A 20,000-nucleotide genomic window follows, 5' to 3' on the forward strand; every position below is an offset into this window, starting at 1 on the left:
TCTACTACTTTTTTGTAGTCCTTGGCATCCTCAGTCGACAATTTAAATGTTTTCATAACCTCCTCTAACTATGGACCCATACAGTATTTAAGGCTAGCTACCTGAAATTCTCCTGGTTTAATTTCCAATTCCGTCACCAATCGGAAGGTTTCATACTGGGTAATAAATTTATCCCAATTCAGGTCAATAAAATTCAATTGCAGTGGAGGCTTATACTGTGCCATAATGAAACAAAATAAGACTTAGCCTAACTTAATGCCACACAGGCCTACATCACTAGCCTATCCACACACAGCCTAAGGAGGTCCAACCACTAAGCCTAAACTAGCCTATCCCTTACCCTACGGAGCCACCAACATAAAATTTTTAACTGCCGCCTAATACAAAACACATAGACTAGGTTCAATTGCCTACGACCTAGTCAGACCCCTGAGCTTAAGCCTAACCTCCTTACTGCCACCAGAAAATTTCTTCAGTCCTAACTTGGGGCACCATGTAGTACAGGACAGCAATACGCAGCTGACTACTCTGACGTTAATTGCTTAAACTAAGGTTATATATACATCAATAAACTAACCTGCCTTACTCTGGGAATGGTGGCTCCAACCAACGTGATAGCATAACCAACGCAATTATAGGTTAACCACACAATCATGTGCATAGCATAGTTGTGCCAGTATTTATGTGTGTGTAATAATGTTGGAAACTGATGGGGCAACTATACTCACTCACAACATATACATTTACTAAGGTTTGCCATGGACACATTCCTCAGCAGTTCAGCCATTAGCAAACACCACACGGAAACTCTCCCTTTCTCCTTCACAGGAAATCTGCCGCCATCGTACCTACCTACGTACCCACAAAGGTATCATACCTCCTACAAGTCTATTTACACACACACACCAAGAAACAAATCTTAATTTCCGAGAAGATTTTTGTTATTAATTCTGCATATTTTACAGATTAGAATAAACTACAAAATATTAATAAAATAAAACTATGATTTATACTGCCGTGAAAAAAATGTGCACTGGTTTTTCATGATGTAATTCCCGCGGCTCCAAGAACGTGATGGTTATCGTGTGATTTTTGTATTTTTATTTCCAAGTCACTCTAGCTCACCGTGGAACGCTCTCCTGTGCGTTGTAGTAAATTAATTTCTATATATAAGAAAAGGATATGCCCTTTTTATAAATCAAAATTCTAACATAACTGACTAGTCCGCATGGGTATAAAAAGACCCCACAAGCCGTAATCCCCCTCTCTCTTTAGCTTCTAGTCATCCAATTACCATCAATTGGGCAGAGAGGGCTCCAGGATTAACTTGTTCATTTCCATGCGGAAGGGAGGTGCGAGAGACTTGAGTAACTTTGGTTACCATGATCATGTACAGTAAGTAATTGTTTCATATCTTTGTCATCATTGGCTTTAGTGATTTGTAAAGTGTTTGCGATTAAGCTGTGTTGTATCGGGATCATGTACCTGCGTGGTCGCGTGGCTACATTGTGTTTTCGGTACAGTAAAGTGTAATCTAACCTCATTTTTGTTCAGTAACTTTGTAAATATGGTATCAGAGAATTATTTTTTGTAGTAAAATCATCAAAATTCAGTGCGTTTCCATTGAGCTGTCTCTGTGTAAGGGCTGGGACTTTTCCCTTCAGGTAGGACTATCCCTCTCAAAATATCGAGGCTGAACTAGTGCTCTGTCATCGAATATCGCACTAATTTTGGTCCTTTGAACATAGATAGTCTTCAACGACCAATCCCCGAGCAACTGCAGCTCGAGTATGGTATATTGATACTTTGTCACTCGCAACTGTCCTCCAACCTTCTGTGTAATGAGGGCATAGAAATAGAGATCTATCGTAGTCCAGGTGTGCTAATCTCGAGCCTAACTTTAGAGACATTGCCTTTTTGGCGAAAGCATTATCACCTAGCATTTGTGTATATCGGGGGTAATGACCTCGCGAGAGATAGCACTCATGTAGTCTGGGGTAGGCTAAAATCTCTATTAGAATGCATGTGGTCGATTGTGGTAACCTTGGCTGTAAGCAACGCTGAAGAGCGTGAATACTGAGAGGCGAATCGCTTCGATGTAGATACATTGGAATATCATTCATGAGTGAAGACCTTCAACACTCAGGTTTGAAGGTACTGTGCGAGACAGAGAAGTTGTGGTGTGCAACATTTGCCTATGAACCCTGTAGCATATCGAGAAGGATGCACCTCTGATAACATTCACTTTGACGCCCACGCACGAGACTTCTTTCTATCGAATCATGAGATTGATCTGCGGCGATTGAGCTAGAAAGATTGGGGAGGATAACTGCTAAATGGGTCAATGTGTGAATTTACAGTAATTTAATGTAAAATAAAGTTGTGTCATTCCTCTCTCCCTTACTAGTATGGAAATTGTCTTTCCTATAAAGTAGAATTTTGATAATAACTTCCCTCGTAATCAAAATGGTGGTCGCAAATGAGACGCAGATTGACTCCTTCGTGGTCCTCCTGACCACCATGATCACTCGAGCCCAAAGGAATATTCCGGATTTGCTAAGCAAAAAAGTTTATCAGAATTTGCTAGAAAGAGTTCAAGCTAACGAACAGCAATTAAGATCTTTATATTTAAACTGGAGCCCTCAGTCGAAAGTAAAGTAAATGCAACCTTAGTAGAAACGGGTCAGACAATTACTTTGTTTCTAAGCTGTATTGGTATCAAGGTATTGCAGCCAAAAACCAGTCTGCTGCAACTGAAAGAATTGCCACTGCCCACATTCAAAGGCAAAAAGAACAAATTCGCCACATTCAGAGAATTTTTCACTGCGCACGTTCATCAACATAGTGATTTAGATGACGTGGCTAAACATACTTATCTATTGGGATCACTAGAAGGAGAGTAATTCAGTTTTTTAGTGTAACCGCTGCAAATTATCACGTTGTCCTAGACTTGCTGAAGTAGTATTACGGGAACCAACAGCAAACGCTAGTAATTTGGCATTGGTGACTGGCCAACATTCTTGTACCTAAGTGTAATTGCATTGAACTTAAAAACTTCTGCATTGAGCTCACCATTCTAACTGAGCAAATTAAACACCTCAGTGGATCCCCTTTGGATCAAAGTATACTATTGAGCCTCATTAATCAGAAACTATCTGAATGTCAAGTGTATCAAAAAGTAGTGGGGCATCTCCGTAAGTGCGATTTTCCTTAAATGAACTGTTCGAGGCATTAGATTTCCTCATCCAAAGCATGGAAGATGATTCCTTGCAACAAGGAGAAGACTTTTCGCCGACAGCATGTAAAAAGGGTTTGTTTGTTTGTTTGTATGGTGCTTTTACGTTGCATGGAACCAGTGGTTATTCAACAATGGGACCAACGGCTTTACGTGACTTCCGAACCACGTCGAGAGTGAACTTCTATCACCAGAAATACATATCTCTCACTCCTCAATGGAATGGCCAAGAATCGATCCCGCCAAACCAACCACGCCACTGAGGCGCCTAAGGGTTTGGAGGCCAATGTAACATGTGGAACGATGTGCCCGTTCTGCAATGGTAACCATACCACCTTTAATTACACAAAACATCCAACTGTAGCAGCTAAAAAACGTCAATTGATCCTGTTCAAAAAGTGCTTTAATTGTTTTGCTTCCAGTTATGGCAGTAGACAATGTAACAACAAGAGATATTGTAAGTTGTGTGATGGATGACATCACAGCTTAATTTGTGAAAGAGATAACCCCCAAAACCAGGTCCGTTGCGCCTTCCACCAACTGTTCGAGTTATCAGTCCTCCCCTAAACCTTCACATGTAGTTTCACAACCAGTAAAAAGCCAAGGGTCTAACAGTAAAGTCAATTAGAAAGCTCGACCAAAGCCAAAAAATTAAAAACCATGCGTAACCACTAAAATGGTCAAGGATGAGCCATCGACTGAACTCCCAACTACTTTGTTACTCACTGCTACAGCTACAGTGTACTCTCGTGATCAACCCTTTCGAACATGTGTGATTTTAGATACAGGTAGTTAGCGAAGCTTCATTTCAAGTTTACTAGCTAAGAAATTACAACTGCCAGTAGTCAAATGAGAGTCATTAGATATTGCACCTTTTGGTTCTCAAATTGTTTAAGGTAATTTCGATGTTGTATCATGTCATATTCACATAGGCCCAAGAGTAATTCGTGCCAAACTTGTCGTTCACGACGACGTTAACACTCCTATTCACAATGTTGGTCTTTCTAATGTAAAAACTCATTTGCAAAGTAAGAGTTGCACTATGGTCGATGAACAGATTCATGGCGACATTCTTAATAATGTTAACATTCTTGTTGGGGCTGACCATTTTAATTTGTTAGTTCTGGGGATAGACAAAATCAATGGAGTGAGTCTGTTTGTCACTCACAATGGTGTAACACCGTACGGACAAGTCCCATGGTGGGCCCTAGAAAGGGTAGATATCTCAGTTGTAAGCACTTTATGAGTATGCGCATTTCCAAGGAGATCAATGTCGATATGTGGTGGAAGTTAGACACCATAGGAATTGCACTGCACGAGGAATACACTACTTCAAAACACGGTGCCATGTAACAGGTCCAGAGCAGTAACATCAGTACCGAACAAGGGTACCAAGTTAGCCTACCGTTTCACATGTCTGAACACCCCGATAATAATTATCGCAACATTCTTGCACAATTGAATGTTCTAGAAACCCTGTTTCTCAAAGATCCCAGCTACCATAACGATTACGAGAATGTCCTTCAGACTTATCTGTCAGCAGGATTCATTCAGGAGGTCACCGATCCCAAAATTGACAACACTTTTGCGTATTGTGTTTAATGCTTCCTCAAAAGTCAAAGGGAAACTTTTGCTAAATGATTGCTTGTATCCTGGTCCTAATTTGGTAGAACTATTGTATGATCTACTCCTTAAGTTCCACCGAGATCCATATGCCTTAATTTCAGATATTTCTAAAGCATTCCATAAAGTTTTGCTGCATCCTGATGATGCGAAATATGCTTGTTTCTTGTGGCGATGGAAGCCTAAACGAATGGCCACGTACGCCTTTAACATAGTAGTTTTTGGAATAACTAGTAGTCCATATCTTCTGAAACAAGTGCTCCAAGCCCATCTCTGAGAGAGGGGAAGAGGAGATCTAACCAAATCCTTTTATGTGGACAATTATGTACAGACATACATAACTGAAGAACTAATGAAAATGACTGTTGCCAAGTCAAATCCTTGCTCGACAAGGCTCACATGCCATTAACCGGGTGGCCAAGTAATAGTAGGGAATTTGACCAACAGATAGGTTGCAAGGAACCAGTAGAGGTAACTGTGTTGGGTATGAAGTGGGATAGGAAGGAAGATAATTTGAGTCTGAGGCCTAGGAATGAAAAGAGTAGAGAAATTAGTAATAACAACCTCATGAAACGAACGTTACTGTCCCTCTTAGTGGCCAATTTTGACTCCTTAGGGTTAGTTAGTCCCATTTTGGTCAGGGGAAAAATTCTCCCCCAGGAATTGTGGGAAGCCGGGGTGGGTTGGGACGACGTACTATCAGAAAACTATCAATTAGAGGCCAGTAAAGTACTCGCAGAGTTTGAAAATGTCCACACTTATAAGTTTAAGTGAGTTATTATCTTGGAAGATAGCGAATTACATATGTTTACTGATGCATCCAGTAAGTAAGGCCTACGTCACTGTAGCCTATGTCAGGCAGGGACCAGAGCAGGTAGATATTAACTTCTAATATGAGGGTTACACCCTTTAAGCAAGCAAAATTAGCAACTCCCAAATACTGTTAGGATTTGGGCTAGGAATACATTTGCGTAAATTATTGAATTTTTCAACCATTGTGATCTGGACAGATAGTAAAGTAGCTATGGCCTGGGTGGGCGGCAGGACTGCAAATAAGAATACTTTCATATCTAACCAAGTGGAGGAGACTGTTTTGATCCAACAGGGGTGTGGCATCGACTGAGATACGTCCCCACCAAACAAAATCAGCTGACATCCTGATACGAGGTTCTACATTGCATGACCTGAAAACCAACAGCTTATGGCATGAGGGAGCAGCTGAGCCATATGTTGAAGAAGGAGAATCTCCCATCCAACAACAAAATGTGATCACAGCCGCCCTGAGAGAGCTCAGGGAAGAAGGAACTCTGACTCCGCCAGCTGAACTTTGGAAATTGCAGGGGACTAATGTCAATTTCTCATGACTTATGACAGTCATGTCACTTGTATTGAAGTTTGGGAACTGCCAGGCAGATCCGTTTTCTAAGTTAGTCTATTTAGAACAGAGACACCACCTTCCTACGGTGTGTAGTAGATTAGAGGGTGGTGTGCAAGTATCCACTCACATCAATAACTTCATCAAACAGCTTAGCCTAGTTATGTGCAATGGTGTAATTTTCACCCAGAATAGGTTAGTTATTGTAAGTAACACTAAAAGCGAATTGATGTTGTTGCTTTCTGAGGGTCAACTAGTGTCATTGTATCTAACCCACCTCCATGTCACTCATATGCATTGTGGAGTTAATATTCTGATGACTCTCTTCTGGCAGGATTGTTGGAGCCCAGGGTTGAGGGCTACCACCAATAGAGTAGTAGGGAGGTATAGAGCATGTATCATGGCCTTCAAGCCTCTTCTCCAGCAACCACCACCTCCACCCCTCCCGACATACCGAGCACTCATGATATGGTCCTTTGACAAAGTCGGCATGGACCACATGGGCCCCATCCCAGTAGAAGGGGGAGTGTGACACATTCCGATCATCACCTGTTTAACCAGCCGTGCAGTGTATCTAGACTACTGCAGTGGTTTGGACGCTGATACCTTCATTTTACTCCTCTGAAGATTTGCTGCTACCCATGGCGCCCCCACAACTGTGTACAGCGATAATGCAATGACCTTCTGTGCAGCAAGTACCTTTCTGCAGGAGATGTATGATGAGGACGTCACTAGACAATTCCTGCGTAGGACAGGAATAAGGTGAATCTTCCAGACTCCTAGATCTCCCTGGAAAGTGGGATTCTTTGAGAGGTTGATTGGGGTAGTCAAAAGGACGTTGGCTACCACACTACGCCATAACATCTTCAGCAAAGAACAGCTGTGAACCTCATAAAGGAGGCAGAGGCTGTTGTTAACAACAAAACCTTAATGCACACCGGGGAATGTGTGAGGATGAAGCCTTCACCCCATTGCACCTCATCCTAGGAAATGTAGTTCATCTGCTACCACTGTGGTTTCTAACGAAGATGTGCATCTGACATTAACTACTTGTCAATTACATCAACAGTACTTTAGGTTGACAGAGTCCCTCGACCACTTCTGACGCTACTGGAGGGAAGGTTACCTGAAGTCACTACAGGAGCGCCACGACCTACGAGAGGCCCCCCTGAGGGCACTGCGTTAGGGCGACACTGTGTTGGTGAAAGCAGAGCCACACAAACGCAGTTAATGGCCCCTCGGTAAGATCATCGAGCTCTACCATGATGACAAAGGTGTTGTCAGGTTGCTGAAAGTGTATTCGAAGGCGAGGAGCATCTGCTTGAGATTAATGCCCACGACGACGAGAGAAAAGAAGAAGAGACCCAGAACGACGACAGCAGTGAAACAGCAGGTAATAGTGAGAGACAGGTAATGTTAGTGATGCAGTGAGTCGACAGACTGAAAGACTCGATGTAAGTGATCGTGAAATAGATAGTGATAGGGATGAGAGGAGTGAGACAGTAAGTGAAGCAGAAATCCGTCAGAGAAAGAGAATGTTGGAGTGGGTAAAAGATGATTCAGTATAGTGTAATGTATGTTGTTAATAGTTGAGAGGTGAACTATGAAAGAGTGTGCGTTGGAAGGAGATTTGAAGGAGTTAGGGCTATGTTAACATTTTCTGTGTTAACATTTTCTGTTGTTGCGTCTTATGAAGACCGAACAGAACGGTCCGCAAATGGCTTCAACTGTACGAACTGTAGACACTTCCATTATGTAACTCATTTATTGCACGTTACAAGCTCCCTCATTAAAACTCTTGACGGAGTTTTGGGCAACTGATTGCTATTGCTAAGCAACTGTTTATCCCAATGACAAGTGAAGTACTTGACACTGTTGACTGTAAGTCTGTAATGATCACTATACTATGTAAGTAATAATTTGGTTGCTATTCTTACCTTAACTGGTTAGTTTTGTAACATTTATTCCATCCTTTCATGATTGCTACCTAAGCCACTTACACAATGAATCATTTGTGCTATCCTGCTTTCTAGCATTGATGATGGTACCGATAGTAATATGCTCTGTGATGAGCACTGAGTTGATAGCAAGTTCCTTGAGAGGAATTTTGAATGTATTTTTGTTGTGCCTTCTTGCATTAATATCGACTGAATCATGTTCTATGTTATTGCTATTGCTTGATTGCTCTTGATATTTATGCCTTGTAATGCATTGCTATTGATATGATATTATTCATGTGCTGGAATTGCCTTTTTTATATGACATTGCTGTTGCCATGATGTGGCCTGCGTTGCTATTGCATTGATTTTGTTTGAAGTTGTTATGTTGCATTCTGTGATTGCTTGAACTGTGCTTTGCCCATTTTTATTGCCATTCTTTTTGCTTTGATTGAGTCACATTTTGTACATTGCCTTGATGTTGATTGCTTTTGATGTTGATGTTTGATACCTTTGCCATTTGTCAAGTGATCACTGTAACAGTATGCCGTCAAGAGCTAGACGCATGTCTAGGCCGCTGTCCCCTCCTTTATTAGGCCTCGACAGTTCCACAAGACCCTACCCGCCATTTGTCTTGTCGCCTGCCTTTGCCTCGCCCGTTTTTCTTTGGAAAGTGGAGGATGTCGTGAAAAGATATGTGCACTGTTTTTTCATGACGTGATCCCACTGCGCCATATACGTTTTCCCGCCCTTGTTGGTAGGCAAGATTCCACGTATTCGCTTCAGAGGCAAGAGCGTGATAGTTCTCTTGTGATTTTTGTATTTTCATTTCCAAGTCACTCTGGCTCCCCTTGGAACGCTCTCCTGTGTGTTATAGTTAAGTAATTTCTATATATAAGAAAAGGATATGCCCTTTTTATAAATCAAAATTCTAACATAATTGACTAGTCTACTTGTGTATAAAAAGACCCCACAAGCCGTAATCACCCTCTCTCTTTAGTTTAGTCATCCAATTGCCATCAATTGGGTAGGGGGGGTTCAGGGCTAACTTGTTGATTTCCATCCGGAAGGGAGTTGCGAGAGACTTGAGTGACTTCGGTGACCATAACTATGTACAGTAAGTAGGTAATCGTTTCATATCTTAGTCATCATTAGCTTTAGTGATTTGTAAAGTGTTTGCGATTAAGCCTTGTTGTATCGGGATCATGTAGGCTATCTGCGATTATTGAAGTGAAATTTTGTGCTCCTTTTGAGATTTTCTTGAATTCTCATGGTTGCGTGGTCACATTGTGTCTTCGGTGCAGTTAAGTGTAATCTAACCTCATTTTTGTTCAGTCACTTTGTAAATTTGTAAATATGGTATCAGAGAATATGTTTTTTGCAATAAACTCATCAAGATTCAGTGCGTTTCCATTGAGCTGTCCTTGCGCAAGGGCTGGGACTTTTCCCTTCAGGTAGGACTATCCCTCTCATAACATCGAGGCTGAACTAGTGCTCTGTCGTCGAATATTTCGCGACATATACCTCATACTTTAGATATTGTAAAATATGCAATCAAATATCATTCAATGAACAGTGTGAAAATAAACGATGACGTTGGTTATTACTAATCCATCTCTAGGCACAAACACAATGAAACTTAAATTTTGGGTATATGGAACATATCTATAACTTGGTTGATGCTATGGATTGTGGATAAGCAGGTATATAGTGTTTATATTAAATAATATTGGATTTTCCATAAATTTGTATTGAGGAGACATACGAATTATAGAAAACGATAAATTTCTTTTGTAGAAAACTGAATATAAGATTCGATGGGATTCTACTATAAATTGCATTCGTTACTCCTAACTAAAGAACTTTCAAATATATTTGAAAAAGACAGCTGATCACAAGCAGAGCAATATTTATTCATAAAAAAGATCTTGTAAACGTAAGGCATCTTCATTTTTTCGCACGGGACAGTATTTGGCAATCCTCTGAATACCCCATAACAAATACTAGTGAAAATAAGTCAGAACACAATGTTTACACTTTAATTTCAAAACTGACCTACTGGTTAAAGGCAATTCTAAACTTACAGATATATGTTCACTGCTTGACGGCGTACGTAGTAGATTGTTGAGTTTGGGTACTTAATGCAAGTGGACTTAAAACGCTATCTGGCATTTCTGCTGACAAAGTCAGTGTGAAGAATGGCAGAGCATGCTGCATGTTGAAATGATGGCTGGTGCTGACTACCTTTAGGCGAGAAGTTGAATAATCATAGCCTGTTATCTTCCAGAAGAATCATCTGGGATTTTGACTGGTCGATTTAAGAACTAAATTGTTTCACAGTTACGGTAATGCCCAATGCTTCAGTGCACATGTGGAGAGCGGTGATGGTTCGGACATTTTTTAAAAATTTCCATCTAGAAATAAGAGTTTAAGGAGCAGAGATGTCGTTGACATGTCAATGTGTAGCCTCATCATCCTACAGTTACGAGTGAATGTGGTAAGTATTATTCTTTACTATACTTAAAGCTATATATCTTTAATAAAAGTTTCCAAAATGTCCGAGTCATCCCTACCCATGCTACATATAATTAACTGTCGTGCTTATTGCATTTGTCAATAGGAATTTGGTAATATGTAGTTTTTGAAGAGGAATCTAGTATAATGCATTTATCAAAAGGAATCATGAATGATGCACTTGTCACGGCTTTGAAACTTTAATGGATTCCTACAGGTTAATTTGACATAGGGCTGAGTTGGCATCCGGTAAAAGATGGCTGCGACTTGTCTTACCGATTAACCTTTCTAAATACAGTGATAAGATGAAATTCAGGTACTTATTAGTGATACTGATATCTTAGGATGATGAAAGACTTATACGTTTGCTGAAAGCCATCAAGCTTCTGTTGAAGCATTATTAGCTTGTTTCTGGAATACTGTGGAACCAATCCTTTCCTCTTGGGTCACTAAATGGGGCCAATGTTAACTTTAGGCATGAATGGACCTTTTAAACTAGGTCCAAAAACAGTGTCTTACCTGGCAAAAAAAAAAAAAAAAAAAAAAAAAAAAAAAAAACAAAAAAAAAAAAAAAAAAAAAAAAATAGTGGTCCTTCGAGATCAAGTGTAATACTACGGGAAATCTTGGTATTTTTGTGGGACAGACAACTTCTTTGTGATGTATAAATGCTTGAGTATTTTATGTTACCATGTCAAATGTGGATCCTGATATGACTTGATATAGCAAAGCTGATAGCAGGGACAGACCATAGGACAGAAATCATGGTAGGTTTCTGGCTTAATTGAAAATGTGGAATTGAATTCATGTTGTCAATGACCTTAAAGCTCGTTGAAATCACCTTGCCAAACTACTGTTTTCATAGCGGAAGCCTGAAGCATTTGCAAACATTGGATTGTGTGAGATGTCTCTTTGAGCTTCATTGAGCCGTAGGTATGTGCAATTATATCAACAAAAATGGACTGCCACTTTCTTGGCCGGATATGTCAACAATTTCCATGAAAGGCTTTCCAACTGAGACCTCCATATCTAGGTTTTCGCCATCGATGTCTTAAAAAACAAAGTTTTCCATGACATATAGTACATTCAATGATTCAAGATATGAGAAATGATCCATTAGTCTGTAGAGCTAATTGTCTGGTATGTTAATTGAATAACAACATCTAGACCTTTCGCTCCTCAGATGCTAATCATGTTACAGGTGGACCTCTGCCTGTAAATAATCTTATGTTGTAATAACTCTAAATTGCATTTTTGATGGGTTTGGACTCCAGAAACTTTTGCTTGTTTTTGCATACGGTTAGTGGGCTCATTATCTTATTTCTCTTCAGTATTAGATTGTATTTCGACTACCAAGGGGAGTTTGGTATTGCAGCACAAGTCTTATTCAGGAGACTTATGTCATGACTTGAGAAATTGGTGTCATGGTTTCCAGTGCGTTGCAAAGTGGTCAAGATGTATTGAAAATGTTCTGGTAACTCAATAATATGCTTTTTTTTTTCTTGTTGATTCGATGATGTCTTTGGATTCTATAAAGCAGCAATGCACATTACTTTGGCAACTCTAGCTGCATAAACCTGGTTTTGAAAAGATCAAATCGTAGCCGGTCGCCCAAAAGGAGGCCTTTCTTTCCTGTGGCGCAAATCGTTAGACAACATGGTAAATGTGAAGACCTACAGAGTGACAGATTGCTGGGGTTTTAGGTGACAGTAGGGGACTCTAGAATCCTAATAATTAATGTTTATATGACCTGGAACAATAACAATTATTTTGATCAATAAAGCATGATTCTAGGTGAGTTACACAGTATTATTCACGATTCTCATACCGTTCATGTTTGCATAATCGGGGATCCTAATTCTCATCCCACAAAACAATTTTATAAACTCACTCGCTTCTGTCAAGATCCTGCTCTCCATATTAGCGATGTAATGCTCCTCCTTCCCTCCTATTCATATGTACAAAATAGAGCGGACACAATTACAACCTCCTGGCTGGACCATTGCATCACATCTCCACAACTTCATGATTCTATTATCACCTGCAATATTCGCTACGATCTTGCAACGGGCTACGATCACGTCCCATTACAAGTATCATTCAGTACCCCATCCCTCCCTACCGTGAACCCTCTAACTGAACGCCCACCAGCTGTAAAATGGGATTTTAAAAACCAACAGAAAACCAGATACTTTAGGGCGACCACGGAAACCAGGTTGCGGTCCATAGTTCAACTGGCAGACGCCTTACTTTGTACTAACACAAATTGTTGAAATGATCACCACAGGAGGGATCTGAATGAATTCTATTCGAACATAATTTCCTCTATGCTTGCTTCGGGCACGTCTACCTCTAGATTTCGTCAAGGTAGTTCTCGTAATATACCTGGATGGAATGACTTGGTTAAAGATCGGTATTCATATTCACGAGGAAATGTTTTTATTGTGGAGCCAAATTGGTAGCCCAAGGGAAGGGCACTGCATTACTGAGACAGGCGAGAGCGCAGTTCAAACTTGCTCTTAAACACTGCAGATTAAATAAAAAATAACTAAAAGCTGATGCAATGTCTAGAAACTTAGAATCTGGTGATTATCCTCGTCTTTGGAAAGATATCCAGTCCTTAAATCCCAAAACTAAAAAGCTGTCACAGAGTAGGGGAAGCAGTCGGTGACGAGGCTATCGCAAGTATGTGGGGAGATCACTTCAGCAATATCCTGAATTGCATAAACGGTCAAGATTCTCGAAGGGATGTAGATAACCTCCTTACTGATAACATTCAATTTAATTTTGCAGAGCGTATTACGCTAGGTAACATCAGCGATGTCATAAACAGCCTGCTTAATAATAAATGGCCTGGCTGCGATGGTCTTCCCTCGGAAGCTTTCGAATTCTGCCATCCGGTAATCTACATTTTGCTAGCTGCCCTATTCAATGCGTGCATAATTCACTAATTTCTTCCAGACTCCCTACTGTTAGTTACCTTGATATCATCAATCAAAAACAAGCTAAAGGATGCAGCTGACCCTGGTAATTACCGGCCGATTGCAATCACAACGATCGCGTCGAAGATACTTGCGTCGGTTCTTCTAGTGAGACTTCTCCCCTTTCTACACACCACTGACAACCAATTTGGATTTAAAGCAAACCACTCAACCGACACCTGCATCTACTTACTGAAAGAATTGCTGAACTATTGCCTATAATCAGCCTCTCCTGTTTTCCTATGTTTTGTGGACGTGAGAAAAGCATTTGACAGTAAACTACCTGAAGCTCTTCCTGAAGCTGCATGAAAGAGGCACACCCCTATATTTAACTGGCATTTATATATTGCTGGTTCTCCACACAGCAATTCTGTGATAAATGGAGTAACGTATTGTCGCTGCTCCCGAGATCACTTAAGCAAATTGCAGAACCACAAATTTTCCTCGGAAATCATCGGCTGGAATTCGTGCACGAATTTCCGTATTTGGGTCACATTATCATGGACGACCTAAAAGATACGGCAGAAATAGAACAGAGGCGTCGTAAACTATGTGCAACTGGCAACATGATTGCAAGGAGGTTTGCCTTCTGTCACCGAGACTTGAAACTGCTGCCCTTCCGCTCGTATTGGTACAGCATCTATGGGTGTTCCTTATGGACGAACTACACCAGTGAGACTATGAGACGTATCACTGTTGTTCATAATAACATTTTGAGACGCCGCACAAATACTCCTTGCTACCACTCCGCCACACAGATGTTCACAGAAAACCACCTGGACAATTTAAAAATCCTTGTAAAAGGCGAACAATGTTCAGTCTGATCACCCGACTGCGAAACAGCAGCAATTCGCTCATACAAAGCATTCTAAGTAGTGAGGCAAGAAGAAGATCTAGATTGTGGGGAAGATGGGAAAATGAGACGTTTGTTCCCTAATTGACTTAATCTCTGTTTTTTTGCAAAATGTTATCTGCAGAATCTGTCACTATTATTGTATTGCTATGATCATTGTCATTACTGGTATTTTCCTTTTTTCATTATTACTGTGATTATAATCAATATAGTTTTACATTTAATTTTTAACTATTCTCAATCTTAGTACGGGCATGACCATTATTTTGACTACCATCTTTTATTCTACCTCAGCAAATATGGATATTGCCGATTAATCTTTTCTTTATCACGTTATCTTACTAGACAGTATGTTATTGTCTATTCTTTGTATATTCCATTTATATGGCCTTTAGCTGAAAATTATTATTATTATTATTATTATTATTATTATTATTATTATTATTATTATTATATTATTATTATTATTATTATTATTATTATAGTTAAGCCTGTGGGACACCAGGACCCACTGGTGGGTCCTTGGGAGACACTAGGTATTAATAAGGCAAAGGTTTGAGATCGCTATTCCAGACCATAACGCTGCTTTACTCTTCAGGACAGGTGCTTGAATATTTCATATAAAGAGAACAACACAATGTAAGTATTAACTGCTCACCTTCTGTTACCAGTGCACCACATTGCGATATTCTTACTGTTGCGCAGAGTAAATCATCCACAACAAAGGCTGGAAGTGTGTTCCTATTGACTGGATTCCTTTGGAAACATGTGACTATTTATTTTACCCTTTCCGGTTACCATCTAATTGGTTTAACTCCCAATATCGCTGGATTTCTTGGAACTACTTGATTTTCATTTACACAAAGACAATGAATCCCATGGTCTCTCCTTGTGTCAGCAGATTTAACCTCCCTTTCTAACTTTCTAATTTTCAGCCGTTTTCTCAGTGTCACCTCAAAGTAGCTTCTTTCGCCTCTCATGATATGATTTAAGTATTTGGTAAAGTTTAGCATAAGGGCCCGTTAGGCAGGTTTTCTGCCTAAGGTTTTATGCTTTTAAGTTTTTCATCTAACTGTTTTTATATCTGCTCAGCTGTTGTAGATGCTGCCGTAATTGCTCCTTTCACCATTTGTCACATTATTCCTAAGAGTTTACTCTCTCATTTTTGCTTTTCGTTAAACTAGATTCATGTGTACATTCATTAATATTTGTGTCATATTCATCCCTTCATCCTTCAAATCTTTGGTCGTGTACCAACGATCTCTAATCGCCTGTTCATTATCTATGTATACTTTGATATTGTTAGCCTATTGTGACACGGCTGCTGCTCACTTTTCTGTTTCCTCACTCATACGGCATTCCAGTTCTTCTGTGATGAAAGTTTGATTAAGCATTCCACTTCTTTAAACACTCTGGGTTTCCTGGACGCGACCGAATGAAAGGGACTTAGTCTGATCAGTGGCCTTGACCTCGCCTGCCCCTTATCCTCTTTAGGGTAACAGTTCTTTCTCTCTTTTCTTGTAGGACCTCTTACAGTCAGTGTTTTGCTGAACTGAGCACAAGACCACAAGCACAGAGCCTCAGTTGGTCTGATAACAATCGTTAGGCCACTTCTTATTACAGTCTTAATCTAATAATCAGTCATTGCAGTGCTAGGTTTCGGAGCTATCTCCTTCCCTACACTGTTGATTTCTGGAATTCGTTTATCAAGATGGAGATATATTGCTTTTTAAGGATAAAACCATACCATTCTCTCTCTCTCTCTCTCTCTCTCTCTCTCTCTCTCTCTCTCTCTCTCTCTCTCCTAATGTCTTGACGGGATCAAGGGCCTCAGAATATTATTTAAGGACCTTGGTCGCTGCATCTAAAAGCATAATCATGAAGGCTTTTATATCACAGTCTGGCAGTAAGGGCGAAAAAATCTACGAGCGGTTTAAGTAACAGGAACCGAACGATCGACGGTCAACATTTCCTTATTTCTGCAACAAACCTTAAGTAAGTTTTCTATTCCATCGGGTTTCCGTGAGGTTTAGTTATCTGCGCCATCTCAGCGTGACTTTGAAAAGACGACAGACATAAAAAATGCTAAATGAAAAAAGGTTCCAAGTGGATGAGAAGATAAGCGAGCGCTGGTTGAACGGAGTGCCAGAACTCAAGGCCGGAGTGTCAACAACTGCCGCTGTTGTTATCGCTTCATTGTTGGGCCAGTGCTGCACCGAGAGAGACGGAGAAGGAGAGAACCAAAGGTCATAAGAGTGCCATGACGCCGTTCCTGAGCCGCGCTGAACTTCTCCACTAACTTCGGAATATCTCAGGTAAGAAGAGCGAATTTTGTTGGCCGCGTTTGATGCACTTACTCCGTTGAAATGTGACGGTAGAAGCCATATTAGTATCGCTATTCATATGATTCACTTTCTTTCATCCATCAATATCCAGTGAATAGTGACTGTAGAGACTTTGTATTATTATAATGCTTATATTTATAAGGAATGTATAACTAAAAAAACGATACTTTTGGTTACTGGACAACGAAAATTGAGCAGGTGTTACTTTTCCATTTTTATGCTCATGATATTACGCGAAGTTATCATTTTTCTTATTATTACATATTTCCTTTGAGCAGCATCACAATTTGGGTAAAACATACTGCGTTTCTCAGAGGAGAAGAAAGCGATGCTGGTGTGGATGTAGCTACTACAACATGAATAACAAATACAACGAAATATGAGAAGGGCAGGCCTTCTTGCTTGTTCGTGCCATATTGCGTTACTGAGGCAGTTGCAACGTACGGAAAAAAGTTGTATGCGTTCATTCATTTTAGATTACGTTGAAAGCGCTCCCAAATATACAAAACACAATTGCGCAATATAGGTCCTTCACGCCTACACAGCCATCCCTCACTGTGTGTGCTGAGAGGGTGTACGTGAGTTTCAACATCAGGCCCGTATCTAGTTCGATTCCCCCCCACCCTCGGTACGGGCCTGAGCATCTACAACGAACGAAAGAACCGCAGAATAAGGCAGATATAAACGAGCTAATGGCTGCATGATGCTATGAATTAAAGAAAAAAAATTATACGTAAGCATGTACACTGTACCTATAAATGTATGAGTGGTTCGCATAAGTGTAAAGGCAGAATCGGGGAATATACAAATCCTTATTAATTAAGAAAGTACTGGAGCAAAGAAATTTTCCATATACAATGCTTCCTGATTAGAGGTCACATTAATTAACTTTTATTTTAAGTTTCCACAAGCTACATTACACAGTAAGCGACAGCAACACCATCGAAAACAACGTAGCTTCATTATCAGCCAATAGAAGCAACAGAAACAAATAACCATCACGCAAAAAAAAAAAGAAAACACAAAAGAATGACCGCTGCTATCAAAAAACGCCTGAGATTGAGGCTAAAACATCGTAATTAATAATCAGTTTCAATGCAGCTGTCGCCGTCAGCAACAAGCAGCTAAAAAGGGCAACTAGAAACTGGAAAACTCTGATGATGTTCCTGTTTACGGAATGAACAGATTCCGATTTCATTTTACAGAAACGCTCAGTAGGTAACTCAATCCAGATTATAAACACTAGGCGGATGTCCATGGAAGTTTCGGGAAGGTTCCACATGAATAACATAGTCAAATCTTCCTCCTCCCATAAGTCCATCTTGCATGGGGTGGGGGGGGGGGGGGGCGAGGGAGTTCACTCAGTGAATGTGCAAACTAAGTTTCATTACAATGCAATCCTCTCATTTACTTTTCTCTTTGTATCGTCAATAGGCAGACAAACAAACTAATCATGAGCACAACTTCCTTGGTATTGTCATTACAAGCAAGAGCGCCAACAAAATAATTCACCAAGAACTCTACCATCATCATTGTCGTCATTATGACGACGCTTCTCACCAACAAGCTCAACAACCAAAGCATGAAGAGTCAATGCTATCAAAAGCAAGGCTGTAATCAATATCGGCGTCGGTATCACTCATGAGCTCTGTCTGGCACCATTACGATCCTCTCCGAGAGGATTAGTTAAGGAAGGCAGCAAACGACACCACATTAGTCCCTGATGTAAGAGACAGTAACAAACTCAAGTTTCATCTAACAACTGTAGCATATTGCAAGAAACCGTAGTGCCAATTACGTGTCTGCAGTGTTAAGAGTGACATTACTACTAACTTCCCGAGAAGCGGGAGCGAATACAGCCACACCAAATGAACAGCTTCCCTCACTTAATTATAGAGCGTGAAAAAACGTAAATAAAACGTCATGGCTAAAAGGAGGTCATTCACTGGGTACAAGATGCATCTCCAAGGCCAGGATCTCTCCGACTCATGCTGCTTCAGATGTTTTCATTCGAAATGTCAACAGTGACAGGGCATCATCTCAGAATATACATATGATAGGATTACGAAACCTTTGCTGCCTAAAAATGACCTAACTTCGTATGACATTTATTTAGTCTGTTCACTTTGGAAGCTCACTTTTGCCCCTCGACCTCTGTTTGTGTCGCTTGCTTTCTGCCTTTCTCTTTGTCTGGCTTTTTGTTGGTAGGTGAATCGTAAGACTAACCGGCGATTTGTCACAAAATTTCTCGAGATATGTTAGGTCTGACCAGTTCGTGGATGGGGTATCGCGAAGAGACTCCAGACGAGTCGCCTTGAACATCCGTGGGTTTGGAGGGGCCAGCGAATTCATCCCAATGTACTTACTGAGAACATGAAGGTTAGGGCCATCGCTTGTTTTATGAATGTATATATATATATATATATATATATATATATATATATATATACATATATAATATATATAATATATATATGATATATATATATATCTATATTATATATATATACAAGTAACTGAAAAATAGAATAAAAGAGGATTACAATAAGTCGATTTAGATTTTACACTCTGTTGACCGTTCCGTGACCTCCCACCTTTTTTGGTATTCCCTTGTGACATGTACCCACCATTTATATAGGCCCTTGCTTCTGTTATCTTTTAGTTGTGAACATGTCTTGGTAATAAGACGAAAGTACTTAACATCTCCTGTGTTTCAATTTGTCTTCTTGGCTGAAACTTGTTCATATAGTATGCTTATATATAAAAACACAAAACACTCACACATACTATATATTATGTAGAGGTGATATGGGGATTGTGAGTCTTCATCTGGTAACTATTCAGATTTTTCGTCTCTTCTCTTGTAGTGTTCCTGGATTTGTCTACGATTTGCGTAAGACTATTTCGTGATTCTTAAGTTATTTCAGCACTACGAGAAATGTAATACCTAATATATTATAAATAATTATTATATATATATAATATTATATATTATTATATATATATAATATATATATTATATATATATATATATTTTTATATTTATATATATATTATATATATCTATATATATATATACTGTATAATATATATATGTAATATATATATGTATATGTTCATATATATATATTATATACTA

The 20,000-nt window shown here is 39.7% G+C and overlaps 1 protein-coding gene across 1 annotated transcript in view; it reads left to right on the forward strand.

The window, feature by feature from the left end:
• The first annotated feature begins 16,672 nt into the window (after positions 1-16,672).
• Positions 16,673-20,000, forward strand: part of LOC135205564 (cytochrome P450 4C1-like) — a 17,361-nt gene continuing 14,033 nt past the window's right edge. The window contains exon 1 of the mRNA XM_064236331.1: positions 16,673-16,831. The gene's annotated coding sequence lies outside the window, so the exon portion shown is untranslated. The remainder of the gene's footprint in view (positions 16,832-20,000) is intronic.

The sequence above is a fragment of the Macrobrachium nipponense genome, chromosome 24 (assembly GCF_015104395.2).
Source record: "Macrobrachium nipponense isolate FS-2020 chromosome 24, ASM1510439v2, whole genome shotgun sequence".
NCBI lineage: Eukaryota > Metazoa > Arthropoda > Malacostraca > Decapoda > Palaemonidae > Macrobrachium > Macrobrachium nipponense.